The sequence below is a fragment of the Macaca fascicularis genome, chromosome 13 (genome assembly GCF_037993035.2).
Source record: "Macaca fascicularis isolate 582-1 chromosome 13, T2T-MFA8v1.1".
Classification (NCBI taxonomy): Eukaryota; Metazoa; Chordata; class Mammalia; order Primates; family Cercopithecidae; genus Macaca; species Macaca fascicularis.
This window is the reverse complement of record NC_088387.1, coordinates 95,263,034-95,275,046: the sequence shown is the minus strand read 5'-3', so window position 1 is coordinate 95,275,046 and position 12,013 is coordinate 95,263,034. Positions and strand designations below refer to the sequence as shown.

Below are 12,013 nucleotides of genomic sequence, written 5' to 3'. Positions count from 1 at the left end.
AGTGCCCTGTTCCATGTTTAGCTAGTTTCAAATGAATAATGAACACAGTTAGTAACAATTACCAACATTGCAGCCCCTTCCTGCCGCCACCTCACAGCCGGAGCAGGGCAGGCTTGCTTGCTCCAGTCTGAACTCTAGCCCCGCAACTCACAGAGTTAATCCACCCTCTTAGACTCCTCCGGTTTGCCCACTCACCTTGGGGAAAGTGCAGAAAGATCAGATTTGTTTCAACTTGCTTGGGTGTTTTTACTCCAAGGTGTTAAAATGCAAAGTACAAGGTGACAGGAATACAAACGTAGATAAGATATGGTCTTTGAGTGTGAGGCCTTCCTATGCGGAAACATGGAGATAAGCATAATAACTGAAGGCAAAGGGGAACCATAACAAAGAATGGACCAGGTACCAAGGAGAAACAGCAAGTAGGGGCCGGTTGCAGTGGCTCACGCCTGTAATCCCAGCACTTTGGGAGGCCGAGGTGGAAGGATCATGAGGTCAGCAGTTTAAGACCATCCTGACCAATATGGTGAAACCCCGTCTCTACTAAAAATATAAAAAGTAGCCAGGTGTGGTGGTGCATGCCTATATTCCCAGCTACTCGGGAGGCTGAAGCAGGAGAATCGCTCGAACCTGGGAGGTGGAGTTTGCAGTGAGCCAAGATTGTGCCACTGCACTCCAGCCTGGGTGACAGAGCAAGACTCTGTCTCAAAAAGAAGAAAAAAAGAAAGAGCGAGTCTGGTCTCTGGGGGAGGCCCATGACCATGCCAGCGAGTTGGTGACACAAAAGCTGGTCTTGGAGAATGAGTCCAAGTTTGCCTGATGAAGGGAAAGGAAGGGTAACCCTGAGAGGCAGGCTCAGCTACAAAACAAAACCACTTGCTTGGCCAACTGCAAGAACTACAAAAGGTGGAGTAGGGGATAAGGTACAAAAGGAGCGGAAGGTGAAGGGGAAATGGTTGGTGGAGGCCAGACTATAATAGAGCTTGTCCACCATATGAAGAGGTCTGAAGTTTTATATCCTTTAAGCCAATGTTTCTCAAACTTTTCCACTTAAAGCACCCCAAAGGCAGTGGATAGCGCAGGCATGGGAATAGAGGGCAGCCCATGTTGAGCTCAAACTCTCTTTAAAGGTCTTGTCTTTGAAATCATGTGACTCTTATATTCTACTCCATCTTATGTCTGTTTGTTTTAATGTTTACCTTAATACATAATAAATAAAAATAAATTTAAAATTAAAATAAGATAAATGTTGTTTTCTGAATCTCTAGATAAAATTTAAAGATTACATTTAAAGATATATTTATTGTAAATAAAATTCAAGAGGTCAGGCCTGGTGGCTGACACCTGTTATCCAGTGTTTTTGGAGACCCAGGCAGGAGGGTCGCTTGAGCCTAGGAATTCAAGGGTGCAGTGAGCCATGATCACACACTGCACTCCAGCCTGGGCAACACAGCAAGACCCTACTTCAAAAAAAAAAACAAATGAGGGCCAGGCGCAGTGGCTTGCGCCTGCAATCCCAGCAATTTGGGAGGCCAAGGTGGGCGGATAAATTGAGGTCAGGAGTTCAAGACCTGGCCAACATGGTGAAACCCCATCTCTACCAAAAAATATAAAAATTAGCTGGGCGTGGTGGCGCACGCCTGTAGTCACAACAGTTACTTGAGAGGCTGAGGTGGGAAAACTGCTTGACTCAGGAGACGGAGGCTGCAGTGAGCCAAGATTGCACCATTGCACTCCATCCAGCCTGGGCGACAGAGTGAAACCCTGTCTCAAAAAAAAAAAAAAAAACCCATGAGGAAGATAATCTATTCTATAGTTCTTCCTGCCCTGTTTCCTTACGTGAATCCCCCATCCTGGAAGTTGCTTCAGCAGGTCTGATGACAGTCATAGGGATTTAAGCAGGATAGTTATGTGATAAGATTTATCTTCTAGAAAGACCCTTGTGGGCCGGGCGCGGTGGCTCAAGCCTGTAATCCCAGCACTTTGGGAGGCCGAGACGGGTGGATCATGAGGTCAGGTGATCGAGACCATCCTGGCTAACACGGTGAAACCCTGTCTCTACTAAAAAATACGAAAAACTAGCCGGGCGAGGTGGTGGGCGCCTGTAGTCCCAGCTACTTGGGAGGCTGAGGCAGGAGAATGGAGTGAACCTGGGAGGCGGAGCTTGCAGTGAGCTGAGATCCGGCCACTGCACTCCAGCCTGGGTGACAGCAAGACTCCGTCTCAAAAAAAAAAAAAAAAAAGAAAGAAAGACCCTTCTGACAATTGTATAAAGGATGGATTGGAGGTGAGAGAGGCTGAAGGCAGAGAGAGCAGGTGGGAAGCTCTGCAGTAATCCGGGCAAAAGATGGTAAAGGTGAAGCAGATAAAGAAGGGAAGAGTTTTGAGAGGCATTTAAGAAGCGGAAGCCAGACAAGGTGGCTCATGCCTGTAATCCTAGCACTTTGGGAGGCCAAGATGGGGGGATCACTTGAGCTTGGGAGTTCTAGACCAGCTGGGAAACATGGTGAAACCCTGTCTCTACTAAAAACACAAAAATTAGCTGGCTTGTGCCACATGCCTGTGGTCCCAGCTATGTAGGAGGCTGAGGTGGGAGGATCACTGGAGCTCAGGAAGTCTAGGCTACAGTGAGCTGTGATCACACCACTGCACTCCAGCCTGGGTGACAGAGCAAGACCCTGTCTCGAAGACAACAACGACAACAACAAGAAATGGAATTAGGGTCAGGCACTGGGCTTACACCTGTAATCCCAACACTTTGGGAGGCCAAGGCTGGAGGATTGCTTGAGCCCAGGAGTTTGAGACCAGGCTGGGCAGCATAGCAAGACCTGGTCTCTACAAAAAAAAAAAAAAAAAAAAAAGAAGAATTTTTTTTTTTTTTTTTTTGTTGAGACAGAGTCTCACTCTGTCGTCCAGGCTGGAGTGCAGTGGCCGGATCTCAGCTCACTGCAAGCTCCGCCTCCCGGGTTTACACCATTCTCCTGCCTCAGCCTCCCAAGTAGCTGGGACTACAGGCGCCCGCCACCTTGCCGGGCTAGTTTTTTGTATGTTTTTAGTAGAGACAGAGTTTCACTGTGTTAGCCAGGATGGTCTCGATCTCCTGACCTCGTGATCCGCCCGTCTCGGCCTCCCAAAGTGCTGGGATTACAGGCTTGAGCCACCATGCGCGGCCAAAAAAAAGAATTTAAAAGAAAATTAGCCAGGTGTGGTGGCACACCCCTGTGGTCCCAGCTACTTGGGAAGCTGAGGTGGGAGGATTCTTTGAGCCCAGGATGTCGAGGCTGTAGGTGAGCCATGATCATGCCACTGTATTCCAGCTTGGGCAACAGAGCAAGACCCTGTCTTAAACAAACAAGCAAGCTAAAGAAGTGGAATTAATAGTATTAGAAAACTGTCCCGGGGCTGGGCATGGTGGCTCAAGCCATTAATACAAGCACTTTGGGAGGCCAAGGCAGGTGGATCACCTGAAGTCAGGAGTTTGAGACCAGCCTGGCCAACATGGCGAAATCCTGTCTCTACTAAAAATATAAAAATTAGCCAGGCATGGTGGTGCATGCCTGTAGTTCCAGCTACTCAGGAGGCTGAGGCATGAGAATTGCTTGAACCTGGGAGGTGGAGGTTGCAGTGAGCTGAGATGATGCCACTGCACTCCAGCCTGGGCGACAGAGCGAGACTCCGGCCCAAAATAACAATAATAATAATAATAATAATAATAATAATAATTTGCAAATCATATATTATCTGATAATGGATTTATATCCAGAATATATGGAGAAATCCTAAAACTCAACAACAGAAAACAAACTGTCCGATTCAAAAATGGACGAAGGACTTGACAAGACATTTTTGCAAAGAAATTATACAAATGATCGATAAGCACTAAGACAACATAAAGAGTCGTCCAGTCAGCACCCTGCTGTTTAAGTTTCAGCCACCGTCTGACTCACACCTTGAGCTAGAACCATCCAACCACGGGCTTCCTGAATTCCCATCCCACAGAAACAGAGATAACGAAATGGTTGTTGCTTTAAACCACTGAATTGGAGTGATTCATTTTGTAGCAATAGTTAATGACACATGGTAAAATGTTAATATGTAGAGAATCTGGGTGAAGGGTATAAAGGAACTCTTTGTAGAATGGGCCTCTACCTTGTGTGTGACAAAGGGGTGGGGTTACAAGGATCATAGCCTCTTCTCAGGATTACTCAAGGCAGTCTCCCACCCAAGTCTACACCGTAACAATGAAGCTGAGCTGCAACTTCAGAATGGGAAAGCAAGATAAACTGAGCATGCAATTTCCCTGTTGTCTTGGTGACACCCAGATACCCTGCAGATGCGGTTAGAAACAGCTTCAGTTGTCCAACTCTCTGGCTAGAAAAAAGTGTAGCCTGAGTTTTTACACTCCTAACCCCTTGATTTGTTTGGGGAATTATTGTCTACAAAGAGCTCTCTCCTTTCTGAGAATTACTTTAGGTGGAAGAAGAGACTATGTGCTGTGTCCCTTCTCTTTTCTCACTCTATTTGTAACTTTTTTCCTTCTTTTTTCCCCAAGAAAATGGGCTCAGTTGGGGTGCTTTGGCACCAATAGTCCTGCGGTGGAATTTGTGGGAGCTAGACAGGGAGATTTGGAAGATAATGCTAGGTTGTGAGTTCTTGCTTTTGAGTTGTTTGAAGAGAATGCAGCATCTCTGGCATGTCAACAAGCCCAGCAGAATCCAGTAACATTCACCAAGAGGGCTTGATTAGAGTTGGTTACGGGATGATCAGGATGGTTAGGTGTGAAGAGCTTACGCTGATTATGGAGGGTACGGGAGTCACGGGGTTGGTACCCAGTGAGGAAATTTACCTTAGTAGAAACATTTGGGATAGTGTAGAATAGAGAAGTGCTAGAGGCAAGGATTCAGGAAATAGAGAATGCCAGAGTCTCAATTAACAGGATGGAAAGCTAAGGAGATGAGAGACTTTTAATAGTAGCATAGTACTAAAAGACAAACTATGTGTAAAGGTATTAGAAAAATGGGGATTGAGACTCTGAGGCAGTTAGGCCAGAGAAAAGAAGAAGGAAAACATTCGTCTTCATTTGATTCAATTACATAAACATTTCTCAGAATCTACTATGTGTCACATGCTGTGGTGGATGCTGAGGGAGCTGATGAAAAAGACAGAATTCCTGCCCACCAGGGTCACATAGTCTGATTGGAGACACAGACACGTAAACAAATGACTAGTGTAAGGTGTGTGTAAGAAAGGAGGAATGTACAGGGTGGGTACAAAGGTGACCTCAAGGCATCCACGGGAGTCAGGGCTGAGGGAGGAAGAGCCAGAAGACATCAGCACAAAGAGAACCAAGATGTTGAAGTCACAGGGGAAAAGAACATACTGGAGCCCTAGGCAGAGCAGTGCAGGACAAGGACAGCAAGCGTGGAGAGAAACGGCGGGATCCAGAAGAACCTAGGAGATCCATAACAGCACGATTGGGGGAGGGAATTCGGGAACACAAATGGACATGTCAGAGGGAGCTAGTTATGAGGAAGTATACTGCAAACCAGATAGTGAGCAAGATGAAGAAATAAGAGGTTTTTATCCTTGCAAATGGGAGAGAAACAATAAGGCTGACAAAAACTCAAGTGATCTGTAGATAGACGATTTCGTTAGCTCGATTTAAGGGTAAAGGTGTACATTCTCTGGTAGGAGATGAAAGGGGATGTTTAAAACAGGTAGAAAAAATTGGGCTGGGCACGGTGTCTCATGCCTGTAATCCCACCACTTTGGGAGGCCGAGGCAGGTGGATCATCTGAGGTCTGGAGTTCGAGACCAGCCTGGCCGACATGGTGAAACCCCATCTCTACTACTACTAAAAAAAAAAAAAAAAAAAAAAATAGCCTGGTGTGGTGCCGCGCTCCTGTAGTCCCAGCTACTCGGGAGACTGAGGCAGGAGAATGGCTTGAACCCAGGAGGCGGAGGTTGCAGCGAGTCAAGATCGCGCCATTGCACTCCAGCCTGGGGGACAAGAGTGAAACTCCGTCCCAAAGAAAAAGAAAAAAAAATGAATTTGGGGATTAGAGAAAAAGACTGTGATTGGAACCCGCACACCAAGAGAGGAGATAAAACCCAGCCTTAGCTCTTCCATGTCGCTGAAAGAGAAGAAAACGTCTCTTTTTCCTTTTCCGTAGCCATAAAAGATGAAAATCCGTCATCCAGCTACTGGAATCAGGTGTACACGGTTGTTCCTCCCGTGATGAGACAGGGCGGAGGGATTGTTACCCTGTTGCCAAGGAAAAAGGAAGGGGCTGTTCCCAGTTGCTATGGTGACGAGGTAGGCGCGTTCCCTCGGTACCGCCGCACACGTCTGAGGCGGTCTCGTCTCCTCGTTGCTACGGCAACGCAATGGGCCTGTTCCCGTCGCCCCCCGCCTCCCGCCGCAGTCGCTAAGGCAAGGTGGAGGTAGGGGCTGTCCTCCTCCCGCCGCTCAGTTGCCTTGGAGACGGCGGGTGCCCTGGCCCCGCCCCGCTCGGACTGACAGCGGCGGCCGCATCGCGCCTGCGCAGTGCCCTCGTCCCCCGCAGTCTCTGTGCGTTGAAGCCGGAGACCGCGGCGGCCTCAGCGAGGACCCTTCGCCCCGGAGCCGCCGGCCGGGACCGCAGCCTCTGCCGCAGCGCCCCCACCACCTGTCCCCTCCCCCGCCGCCTCCGCCGGAGCCGCCTCGCGCACTGTGAGTCCGGGCAGAGGCGACGGACGCCGTGGGGCTGAGTCAGCGGGAGGCCCGGGCCCGGGCTGGGGGAGGGGAACAGGGCTCCCCCCGCCCCCGCCTCCCCACCCGTACCCCCGCACCCCGACCGCACCTTCCCCGCGCCGGTCAACCCCCTCCATCCCTGTCGCCAGGTTCCCTCCGGCCTCGGCGGCCCGGCCTCCCCAGCCACTCCCCCTCCCCTTCTCTCCCCTCCCCTTCCCTCAGTCTCTCCGGATCCACCTTGGAGGTCCTTCCCCACTAGACGTGGCCACCGCACCTCTGCCCTGGACTGATATTTCCCGCAAACTACCTCCCGTCCTCCCTTGTCCCTTCTCCCTCCTCCTCACTCCTCCTAGGCCTGACATCTCCCGGCCTCTCTGGTTTTCCCCAGTGATGTGCCAGAAAGAGTGACAGGAGAGCGAGGGGAGACTTGGGGGAGGGGGAACCTTGCGCCGGGCCCAGCCTGGGGGCCTCGGGTTTCTTCCCCACACGCTCCTGCGTGGCTGGTTTGGGGAAGCAGGTCTGGAGAGTTCTCACGGGCTGCTCAGAGATTGCAGGGCTTTTCGAATAGATCTGGCTGGGAAGGGTTCAGCTCCATCGTGATCATCTAGCGTTTAGTGAACGCGGCTTGTGCCTGGTGGCCTTCTAGTGGGCTGAGCTACTGCCCAGCCGGTGTGGCGGCGCGGGGAGTAGAAGTAGTGGAGGGAAGGGAAAAAAGGTTGCTTTTGGGAGCTCAAAGTTGCTGCGCTTCCGGTGTGTTGTTGTGAATAAGCATCTTGCGGTACTCTTTAAAATGCATTTTTTTTTTTTTTAAATCGCACTACAACCCTGGTATAATGTGAGGTTTGGAAACAGGCCTGATAGCATCCATAGGAAGTGCTTACTGTGTATATATGAAGGGGCTGTGGCAGGACTTGATCTTGGATTCCTGTAAATTAACTAATTGGATAGTAGTGATAGTTTTAACATAACGAGTGCCGAGTTGAGAGGAAGGAGAAAAATCGAAGCTTCTCCGTGGTGTAGGTGTGAGGCCTGTACACTGTGCCTCCTCCAGCTGTGTGTCTGTGTGGGGGCTGTCACCAGATAGGGGTTCTAGCATATTTGGACAATTCCCTGGGTTATGTTTGCTACCCCTCCACCTGCCCATCTTGCAGTCCCTGTTCTTGGAATAGAGGAGGATCCCAAACAGTTCTCTTTTTCCAGGAGAACTGAGCTGAAGTCACAGTTAGTGCCCAGAGCCAGAAACTCTTAATAAACATGTCTCAACTTGAGGGCCCCTAACTACTATGTGTGTACCTCATTGACAACTTCTTTTTTATTTGGCTTCCAAATTTCAGTATGCTGTTAGAAAACACGTGTAAATATAAGCCAGACCTACCGCACAAGAGGCTTTGGGATTTTTACTCCAGATGGTAAAAGGAACTCATGGTCCATTTCTAAAAATCATGGTGAAGGAGCCACTCATTTGGAGTTTCTGGGGTTGCAAACAGTGAGAAATAACTATTTCACTCCTTTCCTTTGCTCAATCATGGTCTATTGGCAGCCTCCTCAGAGCCACTCCCTGCCCCCATGGCCATCAGATTAGTTTACAGTAGCCAAGACGGCTGTCGCCCTAGTTTTAAACATAGAGATGAAGTTCAGAAAAACTATAGCCGCCATCCAGCAGGGCAGTTTCTTCTGTTTCGAATGCCAGACTGGGGTTTGGTGGGATGCACCTGCCTGTGGTGCAATGGGAACCGTGGGGCCTGAGAGTGGCATTCCTTCTGTGTGGTCCTGTGTCACATAGCTCACCAAAATACCCGAGCAGGGCAGGAGCAGACAGCTGTGCTGGAGAGCTGCTCCTCCTGGGCTGAGTGTATTTTGGGAATCAGCAATATTACTGGGGTAGAGGGTTGTGAATTAAGGAGGAAGAAAATGTGTCAAGGCTAGATAGATCAGGAGGGTGTAAGTAAAATGTTCCTTTCCAGTTTGCTGTGGGATAGTACATTTTCAGAGGATCAGAGTGGTTTTTATATGGATTAATTTGCCTTTGAAATCCATACCAGTGTTTTATGAGATAATGATGGAATGCCTTTTAAACTGCTACTATGAGGAAACAGGACTAATACTTGTCTTATACGTTGCCTATCCAGCTGTTGCTGAATGTAATTGTTAAGATCAAGGAGAGGGACATGATTTGAACCAAGTTAGACCTAAATCTATGTAATGGATGTTAAGGTTTTGTAGGACTGTATTCTTGATTCTAAGACACACTAACAATTTACCAACAGCTTTTAGGTAACATAATCTATTGCTACCAGATCAAGATATATATGTTGATTCCAGGGTGCATCCTCATTTTAGAAACACTAAAACCCTTGGGAAGTGGCAAGACTTGAGGGAGGGATTTGTGAATTTTGGAACTGAGAAAGAATGCTATTGCCTGTGTGATGATGCCATTTCCAACCTACTGTCCTGAGAGTGCAGGCATTGTGAAGATGAGTTTCTTCCAGTCCGTCCTCCACACAAGCACACATTGTGGGACTGTATTTGTAAGATGACTGGCTGGAATCAGGCATAGTAGGAGGCTATTGAACGGAGGAAAGTTCCCATATGGGAATGCAACCCAAGGTCTTAATGTAGTACTCTCCAGAAACTGAGCCAACTATCTGGCAGCAAACATCTTATGAGCTATACCCGATTTTAGCCGAGTAACATTTGTCAGAAGCCGAACAGAAAATATAGTTTTTTTTTAAAAAAACAGAATGCATCTACCCTAATTTGCTTACAGATCCATTTGTAAGGTCCCAAGGCACATGTCTCCCTCCCTTAGGATGTTAGCACTGGAGGTGACCCCAGATGGTATAGTTTAATACCCTCATTTCTAAAGTTGACACGAGACACCAAGAGTTAAATGACTTGCCTAAGGTCACCCAACCCATGTAGAACATATGTAAAAACACTTTGTAAACTGTGTACACTAGGCAGATGAATGTTGGTGGTTATTAGTGGCTGAGTCAGGATTAGATCTCCAGATTTCCAGACTAGAGTTATTCTTCAACACCACATTGCCTCATCCCTCATAATGTTCCAAAGGGTTTTAATAAAAATAAGTTAGTAGTCTGTAATTAGCCCTGTAGACAAGGGCTTGTTTTGTCATCTGAGATGTTGCACAGCCAGGCAAAATTTTGTGTCAAACTGTCTACTAAATATTTATTCTTGTCACCTTAAAAATATATATATATTTTTTATCACACATTCTGACTTCAGGAAGGTCTTTCTTTCTTTAATTTGCATCGACTAACAGAAAAGCAAATGTGAAGCTGGGTATTCGAAGTCTTTTCTACTTCTTATCTGTGAGACTGCTGCATTCCAGAAAGCAAGGTGGAGAGGCAGACTGGGCTGAGAGGAGGAGCGTGCACACTGGGCAGCTGCGGGGTTATCTTCCAGCTCTCAGAATGGAACCTTTTGTAGTTTCTGGGAGCCATAAGGGCTTCTAAACCCTCTCCTTGGGAAGCACTGAGGCAGCCTGGCCTCTGGAAGCAGGCAGACTTGAGTTCAGATCCCCATCCAGCCACCTCCTGGCTGTGTGGCCTTGGTGAGCTATGTTACCTCTGAATGCCAGTTTCCTCATTTATAACCCTGGAGTAATAACCATCTGTTTTAGAGGGTTATTGTGAAGATTAAATGAAAGAGAGTATGTAGAGTGCTTACTTCTTAAGAAATAGCAGTGATTATTTTATATTGACTAAAGCATAAAATAGCAAATAATGGTTTCAAAATTGTATCGTGATTTAGGTCCATCTTGGACCCTCAGTTTCGTGGCCCCCATCTCTCAGCAGCCCTCTTGGTATTTGTCAGGAACAGAGAGGAGGTTTGTCCCGGAAAGACCCGGCACTTGCATTATTATTTCAACTGCCAAAACAGGAGTATATGAAACGTATCTTTGCTCCATGTATTCAGCCAACCTGAAAGACTAGCAGGACAGGAGCATTTGACTTTAGGAGGCACAGATGTGCTGTGCTTGGGTGTGTGATGAGGGTGGCTAATCCTCCAGCGGGGAGGCCAGTCTGGAGTGGTCTTCATTTGAAATAGAAAAGCTGCTGAGCTCTTGCTTGTGAGGGACACACATGTGGTCTTTATTGACTTTCTCAACTGGTAGAGGCATAGATTTCATCGGTGACTTTGCTAAAATCAGCTTGAGATCCAGAGGGCGAAGGAAAGGAGCTATTCATCTTAGGAGGGAAACCTCACCAGTGACCGAGGTAAAGGGAGGTCATTTTGGATGGAGAGAATTACAAACTGGCTCAAGGCAGAGACTACTGATTAATTAAAGAACCAGGGCAAGCTGTTCAGGTGAGAGAGCAAAAGTGAATTTAAATTCCTAGATAAATTTCAGTAGGGAAGGAAATACCCAGGTATAGACATCTAAAGATTGAAAAGAGAAACGCAATAATGTTTACCTCTGGGAGGTGGGATTTGGGCGTGGGGAAGGGAAAAGGAGACTCAAAGGGGAACTTTTACTTGATATGTTTTCGTATTTGACTTGTTGTAAGAAGCATGTATGATTTAGTCATTTAATGAAGACCAAATAGAATGGGTAGTGATTGTTGTTCAGTAAATACACTTTGATACAAAAGAAGCAGCTGCCTTTACTTGGAGCCTCTCATGCCTGAGGCAAATAGGGTTTGACAGCTTCAAGCAGGCCCAGGCGGTTTGCACCAAACCAAGTTCTTTAGTGAAGTCAGGACCCTCCAAAGTGGCTGCTTCCCAGTCAGCCCAGGGTACTTAACTGACCACCCACCTCATCACCTCTTCCTAGTCTTTTCACTTCCGTGTTGAGAAAGTCCCCTCCATCTCTTGACCAGCTAAAATAATCATCATTATTCTAATAAGCTAATTTAATTTTCAACTATTGATGAAAATGGCATCTGACTATACGACCTTCATGAAAAATTCCTGCCTCTTAGTTAATGTCAAGAGGGCTTGAAGTTTAAAGGGACCCAAGCTGAAATGCTGGCACACTGTGTAGCTAAGTTCTAGATCAGACCTAGCTGGTACAGCACATCTTTTACATAATGATTTTTTAACTGCTTCTGGTAGGAATTACTGGTAAACTATGATAAAAATCCTTAAGGATTGTTGAGCTTTTAATTTTATCGTAAGTTGGCCAGCTGTATTTTCTAGCCAGATGTCATGTTTATTATAGAAAGATGACACACCTATCATTTGGACATGTGCTTTGGGTTGCTTACCCAGGAGTTAGGATGGGTTATGCTGAGTAATTCACATTTCATCACCCAGTCT

The 12,013-nt window shown here is 47.2% G+C and overlaps 1 protein-coding gene across 3 annotated transcripts in view; it reads left to right on the top strand.

The window, feature by feature from the left end:
- Positions 1-6,559: 6,559 nt before the first annotated feature.
- The window catches only part of MAPRE3 (microtubule associated protein RP/EB family member 3), a 58,356-nt gene continuing 52,902 nt past the window's right edge, over positions 6,560-12,013 (top strand). For all 3 annotated transcript variants that reach the window (XR_012422567.1, XM_045369607.3, XM_045369606.3), the window contains exon 1: positions 6,560-6,709. The gene's annotated coding sequence lies outside the window, so the exon portion shown is untranslated. The remainder of the gene's footprint in view (positions 6,710-12,013) is intronic.